Source organism: Aquarana catesbeiana, linkage group LG05 (genome assembly GCF_042186555.1).
Source record: "Aquarana catesbeiana isolate 2022-GZ linkage group LG05, ASM4218655v1, whole genome shotgun sequence".
Lineage (NCBI taxonomy): Eukaryota > Metazoa > Chordata > Amphibia > Anura > Ranidae > Aquarana > Aquarana catesbeiana.
Genome location: NC_133328.1, coordinates 162,645,912 through 162,665,560, shown reverse-complemented (window position 1 = coordinate 162,665,560; position 19,649 = coordinate 162,645,912). Strand labels below are relative to the sequence as shown.

Here is a 19,649-nt window from a genome sequence, read left to right as displayed (position 1 = left end):
TTAAATCAAAATTATAGTATCGATCAGCTACTACCTAGGTGGAGTATCAGTTTAGAGAGTCCCACTTCACTTTATAGTAATTTACTGAACTTCTCTAGTAATGTTTGTTAACCCAAAAAAAATTTACAGCATAGTGTTTGTGCTGTGTCATTTGGCCCCCTGTATACCCTAAAAAACCTGTCTGATCCTGCCTGGATATACTCTCCCCCTTGTAAACGATAATCATGGCTGCCAAGCCCCTGATACGTGGTCTTTTTGCATGATTCCATCAGCCGCAGCTCTCCTGTCTGCAGCTTTCCCTGTGTCTATGTCCTCTGTCTTCCTCCACCCTTCCCTCCCTGCTCGTACCTGCGCCCCCCCCCCTCCCTGCTCCTGCTCTTCTCTGCTATAAAATAATCTTATCCCCTCTGTACCTTAATATATGTCTCTGTGCCTGTTTAATGTAAAAAAATCCGCCGATCTGTACCTTGTATGAGCGCGGCTCCAGGCGCTCAGCTGATTGTCGGCTCTCAGTCGCTTTTCTCCCCCTCCTCCCTGCTGGCATCAGCGAAGCAGCTCGGCCCCACCCACTGCAACTGTGAGCCGGAGAGAGAAGGAGGAGAGGAATCCGCTGTGCGCCCGGAGTGGAGCTTAAATCAGTACAGATCGGCTGATTTTTTTACAGAACAAAGGCACAGGGACACATCTTATTAAGGTACAGAGGGGATAAGATGCTTTCATAAAAGTGGGTTAACAACCACTTTAAGTGAGGAGCACCTTGCCACTTTGTGACCACCCTATTTGGTATTTCCAGAAATCCAGGCTCTGATAATGTGTATTTATAGTAAAAAGCTGTACATTTCCATTAGTTAGACAATAACAGGTTGTGTAACCCTAAAATGTCCATCTACAAATGGAAGCTTCCACAAGGGGATTAGAATCAAAATCCACCAGGAGCTCCAGAGTATTAAAGAGAGGCGCCTCTAAGTGTAGCAATATGTTGCTAAATGTTGTACCTTCATTAAATGTAACCACATTGCTACAGTTAGAGGTGCCTCTTTTCTCTTTTATACTCAGTTGTGACATGACACTACTTGTATATCAAGACATCGCTTGTATTCAAGTCAAAATGTATTAAAAAATTTTACTTGTCTTGCAAAACGCTCTCAAATCAAGTTACGCTCACACCAAGGTTTTACTGTATTAAAATTATATAGTGAGCTTGACTGCTCAGGTGAAGCTACCTTAATATTAATTGTATAAGAATAAAAGATTATTATTAAAGTGGAACCAAAGACAAAACATTTTTTCTGTTTTGCCTAAAGTAGGGGAGGAATCTCTGCTAAATTTTTATTGTTCTTTTTATTGGATCTTATTGGTCTGATTTCTCCTCCCTTCCTGGTCTGTTGTTGCTGGTAAAGGAAGTAAGGGAAAATATCTTAGAATACACAAGATTTCTTAGATTATACGATTTCTTACTATTACCCATCTTAAAAAACAACAGCTTTAAATGCAGTCATTTTGTATTAAACTGTTAAATCATAGCCTGATTTGTGGTTGTTTACAAACACAGGTATTGCAAATTATACTGAAAATGGTCCATAGCCCCCATAGGGCTGTGCAGAAGTTGCTGCATCCTCATAGTTTTTCAGTAATGTCGCCAAAAAGATCACTGAACAGAGTCAGCTCTTCCCGGAAAGACCCAGAATTCCCTGGGGGCACATATTCCCTGAGCTCAGGCCCATCCCACCCCCCATATTTTAACCAATCATTCTCCTTGTCTCGGCACCTAGCCATGCCCCCAGTCAGTCATCAGTCAAAGCTCTCTTTCCCTAGGGAGGGCTCAAGAGGCCCTCAGGACTTGGTTTACTAAAACTGGGGAGCGCAAAAGATGGTGCGGGTCTACACAAAGAGCTTCCTTTGGTGCGGGTCTACACAAAGAGCTTCCTTCCACTGCTTAGCTTCCTTTTTTTTCTCAAGGCTTAATTAAACAAGCTGAAGATAAAAGCTGATTGGCTACCATGCACAGCTGCACCAGATTCTATGTGCTCCAGTTTTAGTAAGTCTTAGGCTGGCCATACACTATACAATTTTCTGATTCAATTTCCTTTAGATTTACCTTCAACTATGTAGTGCAAGGGCCTGTCTGATTGCATACAAATTGAAAGGGTTTAGGTTTGACCTCATATTATATGGTTTTGGTAAATCTAAAGGAAAGTTGAACAGGAAAATTGTATAGTGTATGGCCGGCTTTACTCACTGTATCTAAGGCCTCTTGCACTCAGGACACGTAAAAACACCTTAAAATGCCATGTTTTTAGGCTGGCCATACAATATACAATTTTCTTATTCAATTTCCTTTAGATTTACTATGTATGTACTTTAACTATGTAGTGCATATGCTTGCTTGATTGCATACGAATTGAAAGTGTTTAGGTTTGACATCATATTATAAGGTTTTGGTAAATCTAAAGGAAAATTGTATAAGAAAATTGTATAATGTATGGCCAGCCTTAGACACTCACTCCTTACTGATCTTAATGCAGCCCATTTTTTTTAATGGGAGTGTGCCCACATGCATGGAAACATGTGCTGCATATATATGAGTAAATAGAAACATAAAAAAAAATCTGTGTTGCCAGTCAGTATTTCTATGCATGTATGCGAGTATACACGCAATTGCGTGCATACGCCACCTTCCCTTGATTTTGTTTTTTTAAATTAGATCCTTTTTTTATTTTTATTCTTATGCTAAAAACTTTAAAACAGTACAAACAACTTATTCAGACAAAATCACATTAAACCAAACACAACCCTAAAGAAAAGAAAAAGAAAAAAAACCCCAAACCACCCCACCAGACTATCCCCCACCTTCCCTTGATTTAAAAAAGCTAGAAGAATTTTTATGTGCACATTCACCCATGCATGATTATGCACAAATATGCTCAAGTGCTGTACATCCCATTCCCGTGTTTTTTTTCTGCCAGGAATATCAGATGTTCATACATCAGTGCTGTGTGCAAGTACCCTTGTAGTTTTCTTTTTTTCTCATTAAAAATTTTAAAAAAGTAAGTTTCATAGTTTATTACCATATTTGTGCATTTTTTTTCACCTTAAAAAGTGAATAAAGGAGTAGGTGTTAAACAAGTTAAAGTGGTTGTATAGTGTTTTTTGTAACTTTTACCTACAGGTAAGCCTATAATAAGGCTTACCTGTAGGTAAAAAAAATATCTGCTAAACCTGTACGGTTTAGGAGATATTCCCCTCGCTATGTGCCGCTGACTGCAGCGGCGCATGCGCACAGGGGATTCTAGGCTGAAGGCTACTGCCGGACCTTGCCGGGTAAGAAATCTCCCGCGCGCATGCGCGGGAGTGATGACATCGCGGCTCCAGCCACTCACAGCGCTGGAACCGCGATACCCGGTTCCAGGCAACATGACAGCTCCCTCGGCATGGACCAGGTAAGATACCGACGCCTCGTTCTAAGGTAAGTATTTCATAATGAGCTAGTATGCAGTGCATACTAGCTCATTATGCCTTTTGCTTTACAGGGGTAAAAAAAAAAAAAAAAAAATTTGCGGGTATACAACCACTTTAAGTATATTAGAGTTATATTAATTATATTCCAGAGCTTACACTGTATATACAAATCTGATACAATAAAACTGCCTAAATTGGGAGCTAGCTGCTATGGTGTGCAGACATTTATGTGTACTATTTTAAATCGATGTTTTCTACTATACTAATAGGAAAACTAATTTTTTTTAAGAATTAAATAATTTAAAATATCCCTCCACCCTCTATATCAAACTCCCCATTAACATCACATGGGGTAACAGATAAAGAAGAGCAGTGTCCATATGTTGAGGACTGCTCAGAACCAAGTGATTTGTATGTCCATCTTTTTATGCCCTTCTGCACCCAGCACCTTGTGGAGAATGAAGTCCGTATTCTTCTCCGGTTCTGCTCCTACAGATAAACGGGAATTCTTGGAGACTATAATCACTGCCTAGAGCAGTGGTTCTCAACCTCCCTAGTGCCGTGACCCCTTGATAACATTTCCCAAGTTGCGGGGACCCCTAACAGTAAAATTATTTTCGTAGCGTGGGTTGTCAGCACCCAAGGCAAGACAAGTAATTTGCACCCGTAACCCACGTACATTTAGTGTTTCCTGAGTCCCTTCCACCCGTACAGTATTAAAACCCCTTATGGTACATTTTGGGATGTACCACTCTCTCATTTCTTTCCCTTTTATCTATCTCTACCCTAATTTCTTGTTTTTTTCCCCATCCCTCTCTTTAGTCGTCTTTCTTGTTCTTTCTCTTATTCTTTCTCTCCCTTTTTCTTTGTTCCTTCCCCTCTTTTCCTCTCCCTTCCATGTATTCTCTATTTTTATTCCTGCTCTTACTTTTTGGTGGGAGGGGTGGCGGGAATGGGATGAGTAGCAGTGCTGGGGGGAGTTCTGACCAGCCAACTTAGGTGCTCTTGATCAAGGTCATCTGCTGATCTGAGAACTGTAGTGGGGACTTTTAATGGCAACTCTAATCACAGGTAGTGTTACTCACTGTGTCTCCGACTTCACTGCATCTCCAGCTCTGTGGTGTCTCGCAGCAGTGACACCTATGCCGAAATCAGGAGATAGGGTCTACTCCAGCCCCAAACCACTTCACCTTCCTCATATGTGACCGGTGACCCCTGGCAAGTCATCATTCGACCCCCGAGGGGGTCCCGATTTCCAGGTTGAGAACCACTGGCCTAGAGAGTCTACAGCAGTAAGGACTGGTATCTAAGCTCTACCCAAATATGAATACAGTTTATATGAACAGCGAAGTTTTTCTTTAATTTTTGCAGCAGCATTGCAGTGTTTACTATATATGTTGTCTTTTTGGAATTCTAATCCAAGCGAGACATATTGACCAGGAAAAAAAAACAAGTAAAATAGAAAAAAGTAAAGTAACAGCTAGTAAAAAAGCAGGTGTCTTTCCATGTTTGCTGTTATATGCAAACACCACAATGAATTCATCTACTGCTGAGAAAAGTGTTTTCCTCCGTTTGCGTTTCTGCATATTTTTCCATAGTTAATTTGAGTGAATCTTCTTTTTTCTTAGTTTTATCAAAGAACAACCTGAAAAAAATTATTTCAAATTCCTTTTTTTGTGCTGTTTGATGCTGATTTTACAGGTTTTAAATAGTGATTGTCAAATCTTCTCAGTAACTTAGATGTCCCCCAAGGCCAGCTATTAAATCCCTCCTGTATCATACATTCTAATAGTGCTTTCAAATAAATTTTATCTTTAATCAAATGTTACAGTTTGAGAATATTTTTTTATTACCATTTCACATTTTACCTATAAATATATAATTTTAGTTAGTTTAGAACTAGGAATAAAAATAGGTAGGTTAAAAAACAAAGCTGTATTACATGTATCATTAAAGTAAAATAAATCACTAAAACCACTTAAAGTATATCTAGAGTATTGAAATGTTTCTTCACTTCGTAATGACTATGGAAAGCATAAAGCCTGGTACACACTATGAGTTTGTTTGCTGGTTTAATGGAAAAAACTGTCAGCTCCGGTCAGAGCCGCTGTACTATTGATCGGATGTTAGTACAGCGATCTCCCCCACTGAGCTGTTGTGTTCTAAAAAGGAGATGCCATTGGCTGAGAGCGCTGATTGGGAACCGGTTGGCTGCTGGTTTTCCAGCATGCTCATCCGACAAAAGCCGGGCAAACGGCCGGCTTCCTTCGGACCAGCTCCCATACACACGTGCTGAATGTCAGACAGTTTTTATTGAACCGATCAATGTCGCTGGGCATTCGGCCTGTGTGTACAGGGCTTAAAACCAATGTAAGCTTTTTTTTTTTGTCATCCGTTTCCTATTGGGGAGATATCCCTTCACTTCCTGTGGAAGGAAACCTTTCCAATGTGTAGGAATGTCCCTGTTAGACATTTGTCACTGAAACCAGTGACCCAAATGAAGGAATGACCCAAAATTATGGATGTTTCCTCACTTTCTGTCCTATTGACAATGGTCGCCAACAAAAATAGAGAGGGAGAATCTCCCCAGTGGGGACACAGACATGGGTTGTAATCCTATCTAAAAATAAAACGCTTTGACTTTTTTTATTGTAGGTACTTATGTAGCACCAACAATTTATACAGCTTTTTATATATATATTATACATTCACATCGGTCCCTGTCCTCAAGGAGCTTACAATCACATTCATACATATACTAGGGACAATTTAGACAGGAGCCAGTTAACCTACCAGCATGTCTTTGGAGTGTGGGAGAAAACTTACCCAGGAACAGGGAGAACATGTAAATTCCAGGAAGGTAGTGCCGTGGTTGGGATTTGAACCAACGGCCCTGGTTCTGCTAGATGGAAGTGCTAACCATTTAGCCACTGTGCTGCCACTTTCTTTGATAAGATATGAATAACACCTGTATTTTGTGATAAACAATTAAATATCTTTTCTAATTTTCTGTAATACCTTAGTTGAACCATAATTAATATTCATGATATCACACTCTGAAAGCACACATGCTCATGAATAAATGCCAGATTGAGCTTGCTGCCAGCTGACTTGGAAGAAAAAAAATTAGACTTTATCATGAATGGTGATGGACTGTGTGTGTGTGTGTGTGTGAAGTCTTGCTCTGGAGCGAACATTCTAATTAAGTAAAAGTAGAAAAAAAAGCTTTTATACACAGAAAAAAGGTGTAGCAATGGGCGCTAAGTTTGCATATTCATTTTTGGTAGTTAGGGTCCAAGTAAAGCCAGTAAGCAAATGTATCATCATAATTGCTTTGATTAGGATATTAGCTCACAGCAGCACTTCAGTGGCATTGATTGTTACAGCAGACATGACATTTCTGAATACAGATTACCTCTATATTTAGACAGCATGCTGATATTTGCCAGTTTTGCATACCAGGGAATTCAATAGTCAGAGATTGGCATGGGTCTGACAGATTAGTACTTTCACATATTCTATTGCAGTGGAGCTCATTTGCATTTACTCAGTTGATAGAGAAAGTACTGCTCAGGTGATTAAAGGAAATATGCAAAAAAATGACAAAAAAAAAGCTGCCATCACAGAAAAAATTGTGTAACAATGTATAAAATCTGAATTGATGCACTAGTTGAGCAAGAAATTGTGAAAAACAAGTAAAATATCAAACAGCCCATAATGCCGCGTACACACGAGCGGGCTATTCGACGGACTAGGCCCGACAGTCTTTCCGACGGACTTTGCAGCATACGTCGGCCGGACTTTCAAACGAAAGGACTTGGACACACACGATCACACCAAAGTCCGACGGATTCGTACGTGATGACGTACGACCGGACTAAAATAAGGAAGTTAATAGCCAGTACCCAATAGCTGCCCTAGCGTCGGTTTTAGTCCGTCGGACTAGCATACAGACGAGCGGATTTTTCGAGCGGACTCGAGTCCGTCGAAAAGATTTGAAACATGTTTTGTTTCTAGGTCCATTGGACTTTTGGGAAAAAAAAGTCCGCTGGAGCCCACACACGATCGAATTGTCCGCCGAAGTCCGGTCCACCGGACCAAGTCTGCCGGAAAGTCCACTCGTGTGTACGTGGCATAACGTTTCCATGTGAGAATGAACAATAAATGCAATGTATGGAAATAAAGTCTTTAAAAACGTGTCCAAGAGGAAACAAATGACCATTCACCAAGTGCACCTTTACCGTAATTGATAAAATGTCCGCTTACCAGAACTCTAGACTTCACATTATAAGTCTAGATGAGCATGGAATCACAAATCATGGCAAATCCATCCATTTGGAATAGGTGGAGACACTGACATGGCAGACCTTGCTGGTTCCTAATCGCTCTGCTGAAGAAATTCAGAGCTGTCCTGAGTCCTCTGCATGCTTCCTGTGTTATCTCAAGAAGCCTGATCAGCCCTCTCAGTTCTTATCTTGGAAGTTAACACACAGGTAGCTTCTTCTTCCCCCTCAAGGCCTTGTCACGTGACTGGAGAGGGGGAACAAGAAGCTACATCATTTGTTTCCTCTTGGACACGTTTTTAAAGACTTTATTTCCATACATTGCATTTATTGTTCATTCACACATGGAAACACATCACGGACTGTTGTTTGATATTTTACTTGTTTTTCATTATTTTTTGCTCAACTAGCATGCAATTCAGATTTTATTAACTCAGTTGAAGAGAGTCATATATTACCAGAGTTTAATAAAAACAGTTATTTTATTGTCACATTGTGCCCCATTACTAAGGCTTTCTTGCTTGGTGAGTGCATGGCGGGCTGCCAAAAATTATTGTAAATATAAAAGGCAACCTGTAATAGGAATACTTCTGATACTATCCTTGACCCCTGATGCAAATATTGGTTGCTTGGCTGTCATGGGGATTATATTGAGCATATCCACTTTGATAACCACTGAGCAAGAACAGCTATGCAACTGTTGAAATCGGAATTCACAGCATGCGTATGTGTTCCACATTACCAACTGGTGATGCAGGAGGATCAGCATGATAGCCAGCAATGAGTTTAGGAATGACAGCACAATATTTGTGTTCAGCATTCCTTTAAGTTATACTTTAATGTGTAAATTTGGTTACATATTAACAATAGAGAAGATTCAGTATAAAAGTCTGACAGGTGACACAGCTATTTAGATTTGGTGCATTCTGGAATGACATATCAAGTTATGAAGATATGTTGCAGGTCAAAATGGTCAGGCTGTTTCATCTGCAAGGACATGTTCATATGGTGATTGCTTTACCTATTTTTCCATTCTCATGCTTAAAAATAAAAAGAAACAAACAGTGGTTCCACAGAAAGTAGGTCTAGAGTGATGGTTCCTAACCTTTTTACATTTTCAGACCCCCAATGGTTTGCCCAATATGTCCCTGTGCCCTCTTCTAGAATGTCAAAATCGTTATCATCACGACTGCTACTGAGTAAAAGCAGGTGGCAACCCTAGCTGCAGTATATTCATCCATTTCTTCAGGCTGGTAGGAGACCATTGAGGATTATTTTGTCCCCTGCTACGGGCTCCAGGCAGCCATCTTGGGGAGGACGGCATATGTTATTGGATACTGAACTCCTGCGAGCTTTGGGCAGACATCTTGACACAGGGTTCCAAAAATAGATGATTCTGTATTATTCTGTGTTCCTAAAGAGTGGGAGTGAACTAGGGACAGAGTCTCTGCTCGTTAGGAAGAGAGTAAGAGTAGCATTAGGGAAAGGTACCTACTGAGGAGTGAACGAATAGACTTCACATTACAGGGTGTCTCCTCACAGTGTGACTCATAATACCATAGACTCTCCAAGAGCCTCTTCTCCCATCAGTCCTGGGTGATGCAGAGGGTGGTGATTATTTTATGACGGTATCAATGCCTCTCTTTTTGCATCAATACACATGTGAGTTAAGGGTGACTTCAGTCCAGTCTTGAGGGTTGATTGACGATGGATGTAATGCAACCTGGACTACTGAGAACATCTTAGGGTGAAGAAGAGGTACTGCAGGCGACAACTCCGGACTGAAACTGGATGTTTTCTGGTACCCCCTAAAGCAGTTGGGAAGCAATACATGTTTGGGATACACTCTTCACCAGCTCCCAAGGAGTCAATAACTCGTACCAAGTGTATCCACTCATCAGTCTGAATGCTTAATGAAGTGATCCGGAGAGCCCTGAATGTGTTTGCTGCGTATTGGAATCAAGCTGTGCTTTATACTACATGCTTTCCTTGATCATCTGTAATGGGGGATCACGGTCATCTGGTAAGAAGTGATTTCTCCTATTTGGTGGTGGATTCAGCACGATCTTTTTTCTAATAACATTTGGAACTGCCATCGTACTTAAGGATAGACTTCATCGATTGAATTTTGATTTTATATGGATGTATATTGTTGGACTTTATTGGTTCTTTGAACACTGGTGGACTTTATTACTATATTTATTTATAATTCTTACAATTATTTATTATGGTTTATATATAATAATAATTTTTTGAGCACTGGTGGGGTATATATTGATCAATTATCATTTATGATCTAAAGGTTTAGCGCGATTCTAATTTTTCTTAATAGATTTTCACTGTGTTAATGTTATACAGGAGAATTGCAGCTTCCGACAAATTTTCTTTGGAATTTCATTTTATCAATTATTTTCATAGCGCCGTTTTTCACACGTTTTTCCATTGAGTAAAAGTATGCCTTCAAAAGATGGTAATAGGAAAAGCTTGTGTTGCTTTACATATGATTGCTAAAAACAGAACAGCTGAAAGAAACCCATATAGATATTATTATATATATATATATATATATATATATATATATATATATATATATATATATACAGTGGGGACGGAAAGTATTCAGACCCCCTTAAATTTTTCACTCTTTGTTATATTGCAGCCATTTGCTAAAATCATTTAAGTTCATTTTTTTTCCTCACAGCACCTCATATTGACAGAAAAACACAGAATTGTTGACATTTTTGCAGATTTATTAACCACTTCCCGCCCGCCCTATAGCGGATTGACGTCCGGGAAGTGGTTCTGTTATCCTGACTGGACGTCATATGACGTCCAGCAGGATAACATGCCGCAGCGCGCCCCCGGGGGCGCGCATCGCGGCGATCGGTGGAGCAGTGTGTCAGTCTGACACACCGCTACACTGATCTTGGTAAAAAGCCTCCGGCGGAGGCTCTTTACCACGTGATCAGCCGTGTCCAATCACGGCTGATCACGCTGTCAATAGGAAGAGCCGTTGATCGGCTCTTCCTCACTCGCGTCTGACAGACGCAAGTAGAGGAGAGCCGATCGGCGGCTCTCCTGGCAGGGGGGGTCTGCGCTGATTGTTTATCAGCGCAGCCCCCCCGCAGATCACCACACTGGACCACCAGGGATCGCCACTAGGACCACCAGGGAAAGGGCAACATGTGGATGGCCAGGTATGTACCCCATGGCCATCCACATGTGCCCAGTGTGCCAAATCTGTGCCAATCAGTGCCCACAAATGGGCACTGATTGGCACAATTATGTTGCAGTGATGCCCAGCAATGCCACCCTTAGGGGCATCACTGCAAATAAGCAATGCCATCAGTGCCACCCATCAGTGTCTATTCATGCCACCTGTCAGTGCCCATCCGTGCCCATCAGTGCCCATCTATCAGTGCCCATCCGTGCCCATCTGTGCCAACTATCAGTGCCACCCATAAGTAACCATCAATGCCACCTACGAGTGCCCATCAATGCCACCTATGAGTGCTCATCAGTGCCGCCTATAAGTGCCCATCCGTGCCACCTATGAGTGCCCATCAGTGCCGCATACCAGTGCCACCTATCAGTGCCCATCAGTGCCACCTATCAGTGCCCATCAGTGCCACCTATCAGTGCCCATCATCAGTGCCGTCAGTGCCACCTCATCAGTGCCACCTCATCGGTGCCACTTCATCTGTGCCCATCAGTGCCGCCGTATCAGTGCCCGTCAGTGCAGCCATATCAGTGCCCGTCATTGAAGAAGAAAACGTATTTATTTACAAAAAGTTTTAACAGAAACAAAGAAAAACGTGTTTTTTTTCAAAATTTTCGGTCTTTTTTTATTTGTTGCGCAAAAAATAAAAACCGCAGAGGTGATCAAATACCACCAAAAGAAAGCTCTATTTGTGGGAACAAAATGATAAAAAATTTGTTTGGGTACAGTGTAGCATGACCGCGCATTTGTCATTCAAATTGCGACAGCGCTGAAAGCTGAAAATTGGTCTGGGCGGGAAGGTGTCTAAGTGCCTGGTATTGAAGTGGTTAAAAAAGAAAAACTGAAATATCACATGGTCCTAAGTATTCAGACCCTTTGCTGTGACACTCATATATTTAACTCAGGTGCTGTCCATTTCTTCTGATCATCCTTGAGATGGTTCTGCACCTTCATTTGAGTCCAGCTGTGTTTGATTATACTGATTGGACTTGATTAGGAATGCCACACACCTGTCTATATAAGACCTTACAGCTCACAGTGCATGTCAGAGCAAATGAGAATCATGAGGTCAAAGGAATTGCCTGAAGAGCTCAGAGACAGAATTGTGGCAAGGCACAGATCTGGCCAGGGTTACAAAAAAATTTCTGCTGCACTTAAGGTTCCTAAGAGCACAGTGGCCTCCATAATCCTTAAATGGAAGATGTTTGGGACGACCAGAACCCTTCCTAGAGCTGGCCGTCCAGCCAAACTGAGCTATCGGGGCAGAAGAGCCTTGGTGAGAGTGGTAAAGAAGAACCCAAAGATCACTGTGGCTGAGCTCCAGAGATGCAGTCGGGAGATGGGAAAAAGTTGTAGAGTCAACCATCACTGTAGCCCTCCACCAGTCGGGGCTTTATGGCAGAGTGGCCCGACGGAAGCCTCTCCTCAGTGCAAGACACATGAAAGCCTGCATGGAGTTTGCTAAAAAACACCTGAAGGACTCCAAGATGGTGAGAAATAAGATTCTCTGGTCTGATGAGACCAAGATGGAACTTTTTGGCCTTAATTCTAAGCAGTATGTGTGGAGAAAACCAGGCACTGCTCATCACCTGTCCAATACAGTCCCAACAGTGAAGCATGGTGGTGGCAGCATCATGCTGTGGGAGTGTTTTTCAGCTGCAGGGACAGGACGACTGGTTGCAATCAAGGGAAAGATGAATATGTCCAAGTACAGGAATATCTTGGACAAAAACCTTTTCCAGAGTGCTCAGGACCTCAGACTGGGCCAAAGGTTTACCTTCCAACAAGACAATGACCCTAAGCACACAGCTAAAATAATGAAGGAGTGGCTTCACAACAACTCCGTGACTGTTCTTGAATGACCCAGCCAGAGCCCTGACTAAAACCCAATTGAACATCTCTGGAGAGACCTAAAAATTGCTGTCCACCAACGTTTACCATCCAACCTGACAGAACTTTAGAGGATCTGCAAGAAGGAATGGCAGAGGATCCCCAAATCCAGGTGTGAAAAACTTGTTGCATCTTTCCCAAAAAGACTCATGGCTGTATTAGATCAAAAGGGTGCTTCTACTAAATACTGAGCAAAGGGTCTGAATACTTAGGACCATGTGATATTTCAGTTTCTCTTTTTTAATAAATCTGCAAAAATGTCAACAATTCTGTGTTTCTTTATCGTACATCACGGGACACAGAGCACCATAGTAATGACTATCTGGGTGTATATGCTACCTTTAGGTGATTGGACACTGGCAACCAATAGTAAGAAGGTTTCTCCCATATAACCCCTCCCATACAGGAAGTACCTTAGTTTTTTGTCAGTGTCTTGAAGGTGATGGTCACGGCTGTGAAAGCTCTTGCTTCAGATAATGTCCCAGTGAGGATGTTATAATCGGATCCATTCGGATGGCATATCATGCTAAAGTGGATGGTACCCGAGCCCTGGTTCAAGAACAGGGTCTTGCCTGTAATGTTTCCTTATGGAGCTGGACCCTTGTGATATGGTAATCCTGGTCTTTTATTTGCCCAAGGAAACCTAAGGGGTGCTTTACAGGTCCAGGGGTGTGGACCCTAAAACAAAAGGGGACCCAGTCTCTGAAGGTCCTCAGTGGCGTTACCCGCGGTGATGGGGTAAGATTGAGCCTGTCTCAGGCTCTGCTGCGAGGATCGTTAGGGGCTTCCTTTGGAGGCCCCATTTTATTACATTATTTATATAAGTAATGTTATGTCAGATTGCATGCCAGATTGTAGTGCCTTTTGTGTCCACTGTGTGGTTCCGGAGAGCGGTTGCACAGACTAGGTTCCCGTTGGGGACCGCGCGTAGGGTCGCAGGCGTGCATGCGGGTAGCGCGCACGTGCAGACAGCGTGTGCGTGCACAACCCGCTTCCTCCGGTGCGTGCTCTGTCAATATGGGGTGCTGTGTGTACATTAATGAGGAAAAAAAATGAACTTAAATGATTTTAGCAAATGGCTGCAATATAACTAAGAGTGAAAAATTTAAGGGGGTCTGAATACCTTCCTTCCCCACTATATATCTATATATATATCTATATATATATAGATATATATATAGATATATATATATATCTATATATATATAACAAATCACACATACACAAGCTAGCTACAACTAGTGAGACTTTTGCTGGGTTTTTTCCTGCAATCAAAGCTTGGAATTGAGATTACTGACAATGTTACATGCATGACATCTGACACATCAAGTAGATTTCTCAACTTTGATTTTAGGTTCAATAATGTATAGAATCCTACTTCATTTTTATAAATCATAGATTCAATCCCATAGCCCAGTTGTTTGGTTCCCATACCCCCAGGATCTAACAAACCTTGGCCTAGAACATAAAGTAAGGATTGCATGACCTGTGCATATGGCACTTGAAAAGTGATTTTTTTTTTTCATTTTATGGTGCATTTCTATTTACACGCAATATGAAGAAGAGATCCATTTCTTGTAACAAGATCCATATCTTCCCTTTTCAGCAGCTTTATAGCAATAACATCAATAATGGTTAATTGTTGATAGTTGATGGGTACTTACTGGGTAAACCACACAAGCAGCATGTAGTGGCAATTTAACACTCAATGCTCCAATTGTGTGTGATTGGTCACTGCTACATTGTGCACATGCACATGTAGCTTTTAGCCTTGAGCATCATATGGTGCTGATTACCACTGGATCATCTTGCTATGGAAGTCAAATGGAAACTCTGACCTTGACACATATGTTAAATAATTTGAAAGAATATCATCTTGTCTGCCAGGATCTCAGGTTTGAAACTGCTGGCAAGAAAATGTCCAATCCTACTTAATTCTTATGCCGCGTACACACGGTCGGACTTTCCGGCATACTTGGTCCGGCGGACCAGAGTGTGCCGGACAATCCGCCCGTGTGTGGGCGGCGGCGGACTTTTCCGGCGGACTTCTTCCCAAAAGCCCGCCGGACCTAGATTTTAAACATGTTTGAAATCTTTCCGTCGGACTCAGTTTCGGGCGGAAAGTCCGCTCGTGTGTGTGCTGGTCCGACGGAAAGCCCGCTCGTGTGTAGGCTGGTCCGACGGACCAAATACGACACGAGGGGATGGTATTGCATCTCGCGCTCGCTGCAATAGGAAAAACAAATCTTCCTATTGCGGCGAGCGCGGGGCATACCAGGCCCTTAGGTCTGGTATGGATTATAAAGGGGAACCCCGCTACGCCGAAAAAACGGCGTGGGGTCCCCCTAAAATCCATACCAGACCCCGATCCGAGCACGCAGCCTGGCCGGTCAGGAAAGGGGGTGGGGACGAGCGAGCGCCCCCCCCCCCCTCCTGAACCGTACCAGGCCGCATGCCCTCAACATGGGGGGTGGGTGCTTTGGGGGAGGGGGGCGCCCTGCGCCCCCCCCCCCCAAAGCACCTTGTCCCCATGTTGATGAGGACAAGGGCCTCTTCCCGACAACCCTGGCCGTTGGTTGTCGGGGTCTGCGGGCGGGGGCTTATCGGAATCTGGGAGCCCCCTTTAATAAGGGGGCCCCCAGATCCCGGCCCCCCACCCTATGTAAATGAGTATGGGGTACATGGTACCCCTACCCATTTACCTAGGAAAAAAGTGTAAGTAATAAAACACACTACACAGGTTTTTAAAATATTTTATTAAACAGCTCCGGGGGGGGATCTTCCTCCGGCTTCGGGGGTCTTCTTCCGGCTTCGGGGGTCCCTCCGCTTCATCTTCTCCCGGCGTCCGGTTGGTTCTTCTCCGCTCTCCGGCCTCTTCTCCCGGTGTCGCAGGTCTTCGGCCGGCCCCTCCGCTCTCTTCATGTAGCTCTATTGCGAGCGGAGGTCCGGACTTCTGGGCTTCTTGGCTTCTTGGCTTCTCTTCTCTTCTCTTCCCCCAGATGTTGACACGACGCTCTCTCCGGCTGGACTGGTCTCTGAGGGCTGCGTTGTGACTTATATAGGCGGAGACCCCGCCCCCATATGATGTCACAGTCCTTGGGCATGCTGGGACTGTGACGTTTTAGGGGGCGTGGTCGACCACGCCCCCTAAAACGTCACAGTCCCAGCATGCCCAAGGACTGTGACATCATATGGGGGCGGGGTCTCCGCCTATATAAGTCACAACGCAGCCCTCAGAGACCAGTCCAGCCGGAGAGAGCGTCGTGTCAACATCTGGGGGAAGAGAAGAGAAGAGAAGCCAAGAAGCCCAGAAGTCCGGACCTCCGCTCGCAATAGAGCTACATGAAGAGAGCGGAGGGGCCGGCCGAAGACCTGCGACACCGGGAGAAGAGGCCGGAGAGCGGAGAAGAACCAACCGGACGCCGGGAGAAGATGAAGCGGAGGGACCCCCGAAGCCGGAAGAAGACCCCCGAAGCCGGAGGAAGATCCCCCCCCGGAGCTGTTTAATAAAATATTTTAAAAACCTGTGTAGTGTGTTTTATTACTTACACTTTTTTCCTAGGTAAATGGGTAGGGGTACCATGTACCCCATACTCATTTACATAGGGTGGGGGGCCGGGATCTGGGGGCCCCCTTATTAAAGGGGGCTCCCAGATTCCGATAAGCCCCCGCCCGCAGACCCCGACAACCAACGGCCAGGGTTGTCGGGAAGAGGCCCTTGTCCTCATCAACATGGGGACAAGGTGCTTTGGGGGGGGGGGCGCAGGGCGCCCCCCTCCCCCAAAGCACCCACCCCCCATGTTGAGGGCATGCGGCCTGGTACGGTTCAGGAGGGGGGGGGGCGCTCGCTCGTCCCCACCCCCTTTCCTGACCGGCCAGGCTGCGTGCTCGGATCGGGGTCTGGTATGGATTTTAGGGGGACCCCACGCCGTTTTTTCGGCGTAGCGGGGTTCCCCTTTATAATCCATACCAGACCTAAGGGCCTGGTATGCCCCGCGACGGGGCTAGCAAGGTGTCAATCTCGCCGATAAAAGCGGCAAGATTGACATCCTTCTCTAGTCCCGTCGCACCTGAGTCACGTTCAAAATGAACGGACTTGTCCGTGTGTGGGCAAGTCCGTTCATTCTGAAAGTCCGCCGGAACTCCGGCGAAAGTCCGTCGGAAAGACGGGCGGACTTAGCCCGCCGGAAAATCCCGGCGTGTGTGGGCAAGTCCGTTCGTTTTAAAGTCCGGCGCACCTGGCGGACAAAGTCCGTCGGAAAGTGTGCCGGACCAAGTAGGATAGAAAGTCCGCTCGTGTGTACGCGGCATTAGGGCCCTTTCACACATATGGACCACTTGTCCATTTTTCATCCATCCGTTGACGGATGAAAAACAGACACCAATGCATCTCTACAGAATAATGGATGTAAACTGGTGATCATCCATTTACATCCGCATCCGTCAACAGCCCTAGTTTTGTGCCACTAAAAAAAGGGAACAGATGAAAAATGGTCTATTTCAGCATCGGTAGTGGATGTAAAAAACTGATGTAAAAACTGATAAAAAAAAAAAACTGATGTAAACTTCATCTGTGTTTTTTTTTTTTTTGAAAGTGAACTGATTAAAAGAACACTCCGCATGTGTGAAAGTGGCCTTAGAGTTGTACAACACTTGAGTTTACTGAGTCTTAAAGAAGAACTTCAGCTATGTGTTTTTTCTTAGTTTTGGATCCTCTGCAAGATTTTTAATTTCTGTCTTTGTCCTCAACTAGAAAACTTCCCCTCACTTCCTATACTGGGAAAACACTACAGAAAGTGAAAAGAAATGGTCCCAAATGGGAAAAACACACATCTGGCAGTTTTCACACAACAGGAAAATTGTCATTGGGAAAATGTCGTTCTATTGCTGTCCTAGTGACAACTGTAACATTTTTTTTTCTCCTGTACTGTCGCTCCAAGTAATAATGGTCACCAAGACAAAAAAGTGAAGGTGGATTTTTGCACCAGATGCCCGGACAGAAAAAACAAACTCTGCTTTAATTGCTAGTGTAACGATTGGTGTATAGGAAACAGGTAGAAGAGAACTTTACACAATAATCTCTCATATGAGACAAGGCGGGCATTCCTAGATAAGTAAGTGCAGCATTTTAAAATGTGAGTTTCCGTTTTAATGGGAAAATATAGTAGCAAAAGGGGCCCCAAAATAACCAAAGAATTGGCACAAAAGATGTTTACACAAAGGAAGCTCCTATAGGTAAATAACATGCATAAAATGTGTTAAATAAACTAAATCTTATGGGAAGACAGATATTGAAATTTATCTCCTGATGCCAGGTTATCTGTAGAGCTTGTTAACAGCCATCACTCCCAGGATCTGTGTTTAACACTCAGACTGGAGCTGATGTATGTTTTAAAATGGAACACCAGTACTTAGTTCATGCCCGCCTACCTGCCCCCCCACCACCACCCCAGCACCCCCATGACATTTTTATTAAAACACCCTATACATGCCTTTATCTTGCAGACTTCTAGCAGGACCAGTGGCATTATGGCAGGTTCCCCTTCTTCCTTCTGCAGGGGGGCAGGCGTTCTTCCAGGACTAGTCAGCAATTATGTAATGATGTGTGAGCACCAGTCTTGGAGTATTGTGAGCCCAGCCTGTGTGATGACACGCCACCTAGGGGGCATGAAAAACTGCAGGCTGTACTCGCACTACATGGGCAGAATGACATGACTATCATTCTGCAGACGCAGACTGCCAATAATGAAGCGTGGAAAGGGTAAGTATATTTGGCAGTGGGTTTTTTTTTTGATTGCGTGAGGTGAAGTAAGAAAAAAAAAAAAAAAGGAGTTTGACTTTAAAGGTTTTAAGGTCACTGCTCAAAGCTTCCAAAAAGCTTTGTAAATTCCTATTGAAAATAATGCCTTTTAAGTTTTAGATTCTTATAAGGTAAAATTAAACTATACCCATATGTTTAGGTCCTTAGAAATTTTGCCCAGAGTACCAGCTTGCACATTTCTTTTGTAATATATCTATTGTAATATATTTGTAATATATCTCACCTATGTCCATTTATTTTATAACTGCCCATTTTCTGTTAAATGTAACTGCTTAAGTTAGGAATTATGCAAATATTTGTAACAGCAAAAATAATAAATGGCCGCCTGTTATTTGTGTTCTAGATTCGCTACTTCTTGGGGAGAGGGACTGTTTCCTTTGCTGAGTGCAGTCAATTTTCTGGACATTTAAAACGGTATGTACATAAAATAAACTGATTTTCCATGAATATTTGCTAAAGTGCACTGTAAACTTAAGACTAAATCAGTTTTAAAGAAAAACAGCTAAATTTTACCTGTTTAGCGACCAAAATGAGCCTGCAGATTCCATGACCTGAAAAACTGCTCATGCACATTGGCCATCCATTTATTGGGATTTAGCAGCAGAGTCTTTACAGCAGCCAATAAAATAAATACACAGCTGAAAAGTATGAGTGACCTTATTTGTACTATTCAATAGAGATATTTGGGACCAAGATCATATTTTCATTAAATATGCACAACACACATTTTCAAATTCCATTTTTATTAATGGACCACTTTGTTTATTTTAATTTCTAGAGATTTAATTATGGGGCCTATACTGAATTTTAGCGCCCATTCATACTTTTCCCTAACACTGACATTGCACACTGTTTTTGACCTTCTATTAGGCTCCCAAAGTGTGTTCACAGACCAAACATGTACATAACTTAGTTTTGGCAATACAGAACATCTCAAGGCATATGTATTCGCATCTATGTTTTATTGTGAATTGTT

At 43.1% G+C, this 19,649-nt stretch overlaps 1 long non-coding RNA gene across 1 annotated transcript in view; it reads left to right on the top strand.

Annotated features, from left to right (window-relative positions):
* Positions 1-19,649, top strand: part of LOC141145834 (uncharacterized) — a 125,497-nt gene that overhangs the window by 34,219 nt on the left and 71,629 nt on the right. The window contains exon 2 of the long non-coding RNA XR_012244667.1: positions 19,017-19,087. This is a non-coding gene — a long non-coding RNA (uncharacterized lncRNA). The remainder of the gene's footprint in view (positions 1-19,016; positions 19,088-19,649) is intronic.